The following is a 9,960-nucleotide window of genomic DNA, read 5'->3' on the forward strand; positions in this document are numbered from 1 at the left end:
TGTCATCTCCAACCAGGCTGCTTCTCTGTCCCAACATCACTGTTTATTCCCTCCTGCAGACCCTGGTCTGTCATCTCTACCCTGCAACCAGGCTGCTTCTCTGTCCCAACATCACTGTTTATTCCCTCCTGCAGACCCTGGTCTGTCATCTCCAACCAGGCTGCTTCTCTGTCCCAACATCACTGTTTATTCCCTCCTGCAGACCCTGATCTGTCATCTCTACCCTGCAACCAGGCTGCTTCTCTGTCCCAACATCACTGTTTATTCCCTCCTGCAGACCCTGGTCTGTCATCTCCAACCAGGCTGCTTCTCTGTCCCAACATCACTGTTTATTCCCTCCTGCAGACCCTGGTCTGTCATCTCCAACCAGGCTGCTTCTCTGTCCCAACATCACTGTTTATGCCCTCCTGCAGACCCTGGTCTGTCATCTCCAACCAGGCTGCTTCTCTGTCCCAACATCACTGTTTATTCCCTCCTGCAGACCCTGGTCTGTCATCTCTAACCAGGCTGCTTCTCTGTCCCAACATCACTGTTTATTCCCTCCTGCAGACCCTGGTCTGTCATCTCCAACCAGGCTGCTTCTCTGTCCCAACATCACTGTTTATGCCCTCCTGCAGACCCTGATCTGTCATGTGTTTGCATTCTATTTTCTAATAAACCCTTCTCCTACTTCCTAAATTCATTGCTTGTGTTGTGAGATCTGTCCTTTCCCTATGCTTGACTGATGCAGTATCATTGACCCAGGAGGAGGATTGTCCCATTCATTATAGTACTCTATGTTTACTATCTTTAAATCATGTTATGTGGTCTGGCTGGCCATGCTCCTGTTGGGCCAGCCTCTCTGACTCTGCAGGCCATGCTCCTGTTGGGCCAGCCTCTCCTGTTGGACCAGCCTCTCTGACTCTGCAGGCCATGCTCCTGTTGGGCCAGCCTCTCCTGTTGGGCCAGCCTCTCTGACTCTGCAGGCCACGCTCCTGTTGGACCAGCCTCTCTGACTCTGCAGGCCATGCTCCTGTTGGACCAGCCTCTCTGACTCTGCAGGCCACGCTCCTGTTGGGCCAGCCTCTCCTGTTGGACCAGCCTCTCTGACTCTGCAGGCCACACTCCTGTTGGGCCAGCCTCTCTGACTCTGCAGGCCATGCTCCTGTTGGGCCAGCCTCTCTGACTCTGCAGGCCATGCTCCTGTTGGGCCAGCCTCTCTGACTCTGCAGGCCATGCTCCTGTTGGGCCAGCCTCTCCTGTTGGGCCAGCCTCTCTGACTCTGCAGGCCACTCTCCTGTTGGACCAGCCTCTCCTGTTGGGCCAGCCTCTCTGACTCTGCAGGCCATGCTCCTGTTGGACCAGCCTCTCTGACTCTGCAGGCCACTCTCCTGTTGGACCAGCCTCTCCTGTTTGGCCAGCCTCTCTGACTCTGCAGGCCATGCTCCTGTTGGACCAGCCTCTCTGACTCTGCAGGCCACTCTCCTGTTGGACCAGCCTCTCCTGTTTGGCCAGCCTCTCTGACTCTGCAGGCCACTCTCCTGTTGGGCCAGCCTCTCCTGTTGGACCAGCCTCTCTTGTTTGGCCAGCCTCTCTGACTCTGCAGGCCACGCTCCTGTTGGACCAGCCTCTCCTGTTGGGCCAGCCTCTCCTGTTGGGCCAGCCTCTCCTGTTGGGCCAGCCTCTCCTGTTGGGCCAGCCTTTCCTATTGGGCCAGCCTTTCCTGTTGGGCCAGCCTCTCCTGTTGGGCCAGTCTTTCCTATTGGGCCAGCCTTTCCTGTTGGGCCAGCCTCTCCTGTTGGGCCAGCCTCTCCTATTGGGCCAGCCTTTCCTGTTGGGCCAGCCTTTCCTGTTGGGCCAGCCTCTCCTATTGGGCCAGCCTTTCCTGTTGGGCCAGCCTTTCCTGTTGGGCCAGCCTCTCCTATTGGGCCAGCCTCTCCTATTGGGCCAGCCTCTCCTATTGGGCCAGCCTCTCCTATTGGGCCAACCTCTCTGACTCTGCAACACTATGTGTGTGAATGCAGGGTAATTTCACCCTCTCTCTTGTTTGCGTATTTGTGTGTGTGTGTGTGTGTGTGTGTGTGTGTGTGTGTGTGTGTGTGTGTGTGTGTGTGTGTGTAGTTATAACTGTGTGTCCGTGTGTGTCCGTGTGTGTGTAGTTATGTGTCTGTGTCTATGTGTGTGTGCGTCCGTGTGTGGTTATGAGTGTGTGTATCTGTGTCCGTGTGTGTGGTTATAAATGTGTGTATCTGTGTCCGTGTGTGTGGTTATGAGTGTGTGTATCTGTGTCCGTGTGTGTGTATGCAGTGTTAAAAGTGTTGAGGTTTGTTTGGACAGCGCGGAATGATCTCTAGCACAAATCATATGATAAAACTCTGTGTGCTGCCAAGACTTTCTGTCACCTCATCAAGGGCCTGTCCATCATTCACTACAGTCCATCTTCTGAAGTCCCAGGTTTCTGGTGACAACCAAGCACAGTATCCATCGCTACTTAGTAATGATATAATAATGATCACGCGTCAAGACCTTTTTTATTTGATTTATTTAACCTTTATTTTACCTTTATTTAACCAGGCAAGTCAGTTAAGAACAATTTCCTATTTTTAATGACGGCCTTGTTCAGGGGCAGAATGACAGATTTTTACCTTGTCAGCTCTGGGATTCGATCTAGCAACCTTTCAGATACTGGCCCAACGCTCTGACCACGAGGCTACCTGCCGCCATTCTAATGTTTGTTGGCCAATAATAATGTTTGTTGGCCAATAATAATGCTTATTGGCCAGTAATAATGCTTGTTGGCCAGTAATAATGCTTTTTGGCCAATAATAATGCTTCTTGGCCAATAATAATGCTTGTTGGCCAATAATAATGTTTGTTGGCCAATAATAATGCTTGTTGGCCAGTAATAATACTTCTTGGCCAGTAATAATGCTTGTTGGCCAATAATAATGCTTGTTGGCCAGTAATAATGCTTGTTGGCCAATAATAATGCTTGTTGGCCAATAATAATGCTTGTTGGCCAATAATAATGCTTGTTGGACAATAATAATGCTTGTTGGACAATAATAATGCTTGTTGGACAATAATAATGCTTGTTGGCCAATGCTTACGGGGAGTGTACAACACTTTGTCAGAACGGTGGAGAATTTGGGTCGTCTTGGACTCAAAAGATGACAACACACAGCTTCTACCATCCCACTGGTGCAGTAAAGTGTTCCTGACTCAAACCGCTCCCGCAACTCAGGGGTAGAGCTTTGCTCATATCTGTACCACATGGGCTTATGTCTGTGTCCTGATGAGGTTTAAAGCCACTGAAATGCTAGATTTGTAAACTCTCTCCATTTTTAATCACATATGTTTTTAAAGCATTGCCCTGTGCTAAAATGCTGTTTTAATAATGACGATCAAGGCGTCTCTAAACAATAATTATTCCAAACTGGTCAGCGGGGCATCTAATGTGTTATGTTATGTCAATCTGAAACGCAGCATCTGCAAAGTAATTTCAGAGTACCAGGAAACCACGCAAACCTACTTTTCACTATGCACATGAGAAACACATGAGAAACACATGAGAACCACATGAGAACCACATGAGAAACACATGAGAACCACATGAGAACCACATGAGAACCACATAAGAAACACATGAGAACCACATGAGAAACACATGAGAACCACATGAGAAACACATGAAAAAACACATGAGAAACACATGAGAAACAGAACCACATGAGAAACACATGAGAACCACATAAGAAACACATGAGAAACACATGAGAACCACATGAGAAACACATGAGAAACAGAAACACATGAGAAACACATGAGAACCACATGAGAACCACATGAGAAACACATGAGAAACACGAAAAAACACATGAGAAACAGAAACACATGAGAAACACATGAGAAACATAACTGAAAACATGACAACACTGAGAAGGGACAACGGAAAGTCACAAAGATCTTCAACTCACCAACACTACCAAGATGTACTCAAATATTATTCCAATCGCAGGGTTCCGATGCGACCCCGTTCAGTCAATGATATAGTTACTAGTGTTATTTGAGGCCGCTGTCTATCTCTCTCACACCTACTGCACTGCCGTGTTGCTATATCTGTTCTGCTCTCAGCAGCTCTGAAAAGGACGGAGGGGAAGGACGTCGCGAGGGGGATAGGGAGGGAGGGAGGCATGCAGGGAGGCAGGTGATAGGTGGAGAGGTGAACTGAACGCGGGAGTGGGAGGAGGGAGAGAAGCAGGGGAGAAGGGGGAGAGGCAGAAGGAGGGGGAAGCAGAACTGGACCTGGAGAGGCCATGTCTGCTAATGTCAGCGGGGGGGGGTAGGGGAGGGGTGGTGGGGGGAGAGGGGGTGGGAGAGGTGGTGGGGGGAGAGGGGGGTGGAAGAGGCAGGGGGAGAGGTGGTGGGGGGGGAGGGGGTGAAGGGGTTGCTCTAACTGCATGAGGATGCCGGTGAGTCAGCTGAGGTGGACAGGGGCCAGAGGGGGCAGAAGGGGGCGAGGAGGGGAAGAAGGGGGCGAGGGAGGGGGCTAGAAGGGGGCCCGGAGGGGGGGGGGCGAGGAGGGGGCAGAATGGGGACAAGCCTGTTGTGTTCTTACTACGACACAAACAGTAATAATGATACTTGAAACAGAGCGTTTACATGACTTTATTGTTCAAACTAAAGTTTCAAGCATAGAACATTCATGGCAGACGCAGTACTCAATTAGTATCAATGCTCTAGGTTCCACAGTAACAACATAAAGTAGTGCCTAGGATAAATGCTATATAATGGTATCACATTATATCATACATAACAGGGCCTAACTAGATAGCACTAGAAACCCTAGACCCAGAAACCCTAGACCCACTCCAATTTGCATACCGCCCAAACAGATCCACAGATGATGCAATCTCTGTTGCACTCCACTCTGCTCTTTCCCACCTGGACAAAAGGAACACTTATGTGAGAATGCTATTCATTGACTACAGTTCAGCGTTCAACACCATAGTGCCCTCAAAGCTCATCACTAAGCGAAGGATCCTGTGACTAAACACCTACCTCTGCAACTGGATCCTGGACTTCCTGACGGGCTGCCCCCAGGTGGTGAGGGTAGGTAGCAACACATCCACCACGCTGATCCTCAACACGGGAGCTCCCCAGGGGTGCGTGCTCAGTCCCCTCCTATACTCCTTGTTCACCCATGAATGCATGGCCAGGCACGACTCCAACACCATCATTAAGTTTGCAGACGACACAACAGTGATCACCGACAACGACGAGGCAGCCTATAGGGAGGAGGTCAGAGACCTGACCATGTGGTGCCAGAATAACAACCGATCCTTCAACGTAACTAAGACTACGGAGATGATTGTGGACTACAGTAAAAGGAGGACCGAGCACGCCCCCATTCTGATCGATGGGGCTGTAGTGGAGCAGGTTGAGAGCTACAAGTTCCTTGGTGTCCACAACAACAACAAACTAGAATGGTCCAAACACACCAAGACAGTCGTGAAGAGGGCACGACAAAGCATATTCTCCCTCAGGAAACTAAAAAGATTTGGCATGGGTCCTGAGATCCTCAAAAGGTTCTACAGCTGCAGCATTGCTCGGCCTCCGGCCACAAGGCACTACAGAGGGTAGTGTGTACGGCTCAGTACATCACTGGGGCTAAGCTTCCTGCCATCCAGGACCTCTACACCAGGCGGTGTCAGAGGAAGGCCCTAGAAATTGTCAAAGACCCCAGCCACCCCAGTCATAGACTGTTCTCTCTACTACCGCATGGCAAGCGGTACCGGAGTGCCAAGTCTAGGACAAAAAGGCTTCTCAACAGTTTTTACCCCCAAGCCATAAGACTCCTGAACAGGTAATGAAATGGCTACCCGGACTATTTGCATTGTGTGCCCCCCCCAACCCCTCTTTTACGCTGCTGCTACTCTCTGTTTATCATATATGCATAATCACTTTAACCATATCTACATGTACATACTACGTCAATCAGCCTGACTAACAGGTGTCTGTATATAGCCTCTCTACTGTATGTAGCCTCTCTACTGTATATAGCCTCACTACTGTATATAGCCTCTCTACTGTATATAGCCTCTCTACTGTATATAGCCTCTCTACTGTATATAGCCTCGCTACTGTATATAGCCTCTCTACTGTATATAGCCTCTCTACTGTATATAGCCTCTAGCCTCTCTACTGTATTTAGCCTCTCTACTTTTATAGCCTCTCTACTGTATATAGCCTCTCTACTGTATATAGCCTTGCTACTTTTATAGCCTCTCACCTGTATATAGCCTCTCACCTCTCTACTGTATATAGCCTCTCTACTGTATGTAGCCTCTCTACTGTATATAGCCTCACTACTGTATATAGCCTCTCTACTGTATATAGCCTCTCTACTGTATATAGCCTCTCTACTGTATATAGCCTCGCTACTGTATATAGCCTCTCTACTGTATATAGCCTCTCTACTGTATATAGCCTCTAGCCTCTCTACTGTATTTAGCCTCTCTACTTTTATAGCCTCTCTACTGTATATAGCCTCTCTACTGTATATAGCCTTGCTACTTTTATAGCCTCTCACCTGTATATAGCCTCTCACCTCTCTACTGTATATAGCCTCTCTACTTTTATAGCCTCTACTGTATATAGCCTCTAGCCTCTCTACTGTATATAGCCTCTCTACTTTTATAGCCTCTCTACTGTATATAGCCTCTAGCCTCTCTACTGTATATAGCCTCTCTACTTTTATAGCCTCTCTACTGTATATAGCCTCTAGCCTCGCTACTGTATATAGCCTCTCTTTTTACTGTGTTTTTTTTTTTTTTTACTTACCTAATGTTCACCTAATACCTTTTTTACACTATTGGTTAGAGCCTGTAAGTAAGCATACACCTGTTGTATTCGGCGCACATGACAAATAAACTTTGATTTCATTTGATTTAATTCCCAGGAATGGAAAGCATTGAGCTGGAGACAAACAGCTCATTTTGGGGCTCATGTGTACCACAGAGACTGCTTGTGGGATAATAGCATGGTTGTGTACAACCCTCAACTCCTCTACCAACAATTAATCTCCTTTAGTGCCCATATCCTGTATCAATAGACACCTCATACAGACTAGTGAGCTACAGGCAGGAATCAGCAATGAATCCCAGTAATTAACCACCTATGGCGGAGGGGCGCCCCCTTGTGGACAGTGCCTTGACTTGTCATTCAACCTGGGAAGATTGATATACCTCTTGAACACTGTAAACAACGTGAAACGCGGGCAGCATTAAACATGGACAAGCTTCCAACATACTTGTATTTTTAGGGAGAATGTATAGCCTGCATGAAGCCCGGCCCCTTTACGGCCAGAGCATCTGGCTTCCTCTATGGGGAACAGATTGGGTTTAGGACTATGTATACTCCTACCGTTTACCAGGATGTTTTTTATTCTGTCAGTAACTGCTATCACACCTTTTGTTGTACTTGAAGGGGACAACTATGTTATTGATCCTAAGATTGATCGCAAATACACTAAACTAGTAACCCTATCTAAGAAAACAGAATCCACTGTTAAACTGGAAAGTGATGAGAAAGGGGGGATACCTACTCAGTTGTACAACTGAATGCCTTCAACTGAAACGTGTCTTCCGCATTTAAACCAAACCCCTCTGAATCAGAGAGGTGTGGGGGGGGGCTGCCAATGCTCTAACCACTAGGCTACCTGCTGCCCCACAGTGAACTAAATCTCTTTGATGCAACCAAGAGAACAGAGAACACGATTACAGAAGAAGTTCTAATGCTTATCAGTCATTCTCCAGGGTTGACATCGTCTTAACAACTAGCGACAGAATCTACGGACGCACAAGTTAGTGTCTGTTCACTGGATTCCCAAACGGCTTTTGACAGGATTGAGTGGTTTTCCATTTGATGGTCTAAAAAGGTTTGGATTGGGGTGGAATTTATCAGATGGACACAACTGCTATATCCCTCTCATAGGGCCAGGGTTCTAGCTCCACAGAGTTCGGTTTGGAGAGAGGAACCCGACAGGGATGTCCGTTGTCCCCACTCTTGTTTGCGCTGGCCATAGAACCACTTGCTGAATCCACCTGGAACCATGCTGCTATTGAGAGCATTAAGTTAGGAGCATCAACCCAACATATTGCATTGTAGACCGATGACATATTGCTAACTGTATCTAATCCGGAAATACATATCCCTGTCATCTTTGATATTATTAATGCATTTAGCAGACTATCTGGCTCCAAAATAAACTTTAGTGATAAGTCTGAGACAATGCCGCTGAGAGGCTTTGATGATGTCACAGCTCTTTCAAATTTCCCATTTAAGTCTTCTACCTCTGGCTTTCTCTATCTTGGTTTATCATTCACACTCAATATCAAAGATTTGCTCAAAATAAACTTCCTTCCTCTTATAAGAACAGTAAAAATAGATCTAGAACGATGATGGACTGGTCTCCCTATTTCATGGCTTGGTAGTATCAGCCTTATCAAAATGAAAACACTACCACGACTCCTCGAACCCTCTGCAAATGTTTCCTTTAATAATAACTAAGAAACTAGAGCTGAACTGGAGAGAATGCTCTAAAATGTCTCTCATGTTAACACTAACACTGAAGAGAGGTGGCCCTGGCTGTAGCAAATATTATGTTCTACAATTGGGCCTAGCATGCAATAACTATTTCTCAATGGCTCCACGACTACCTGGACTGGGTTACAAACCATGTATATTTGTGGTGTTGTGCTCCACTAACCATGCTTACCAGTGATCTTCCTAAACTCCCTCCAAAGATCGGGCAGAACCCCATTGTTGGCAGGACAATAGGAATCTGGCATGATATATCAAAATATACAGGGAGACTCTGTCCGTCCCTCGTACCAATAACCAAAATTACAAGGCCTTTCATCCAGGAAGTGAAAGTGATATCGTTGACGCATGGCACACCAGAAGGGTGAGGATAGAGGATTCCAGGATAAAGTGTTAATGTCTTTCCAACAGATTCAAAATGAATGGTATCCCAGGTAACCACTTTTTGGGAGGGATTCCTACAAATTCATAATTGTATTTCCTCTTTAAAGTTTTATACTCAAAATATTGACTTTAGAAGCTCTGTAGAGGACCGTCTGCTTAAGTTCAGAAATAAGAAAAAGTTCCTCTCTCGTTTTTATGGAATTCTGTTCAACCCAGACCCCATAGAAAAAAACAGGGGCACTGGGAAAGGGATCTGGGAACTACTCAAGGAGGAAGAATGGACAAAAGCTATGAATTGCATAAACACTACTTTCCTCTGCAATAGGCTCAGAGAAACAGGTTTTAAGTAGGCCCTATTTAACCCCTCAGACTCCGAGCAGGTTCGGCCCACAGATCTCACCCATTTGGTCTAAATACCAAACAGGCATTGGGTCTTACTTTCAATATTTCTGGTCTTGCCCGAAGATTGAGTTTTACTCCAAAACAATCTCTATTTTAATTGAGCACAATGTTCAATTCGAGAATTTACAAAGACCCAGGGTTGTTGTTATTCAATGTACATCATGACCCGTCTGGGTTGGATATGATCGAACAGCAACTTTTGGAAAAGCTGCTTTTGTTGGCAAAGACATGTCTTCTTCATGAATGGGTTGCCAACACGCCACCTACTGTAACAATGTTCAACACACCACGTACTGTAACAATGTGGTACAGATAAATATGATTATCCCGTTGAAGAGGCTGTCAGCAGTCCTACACGGTAATAAAAATAGTTTTATTAAAATGTGGAAGACACTTATCGACCACATTCCCGAGGGAGCTTTCCCGATACTCTGCCCAAGCGTTTGACTACCATGTGTGCTGGATCTGTTTTTGCCTTAGCGCTGACAAGCTTTCGTCAGCCAATCAAAGGTTGGATGAGTTGATTGGTGGAGACTGGGTGTGTTGGACAGACGCAGTGAAACACTGTTTTTCTGGGTGGTTTGTACAGGT

The sequence above is a fragment of the Oncorhynchus nerka genome, linkage group LG23, assembly GCF_034236695.1.
Source record: "Oncorhynchus nerka isolate Pitt River linkage group LG23, Oner_Uvic_2.0, whole genome shotgun sequence".
In the NCBI taxonomy this organism is placed as follows: domain Eukaryota; kingdom Metazoa; phylum Chordata; class Actinopteri; order Salmoniformes; family Salmonidae; genus Oncorhynchus; species Oncorhynchus nerka.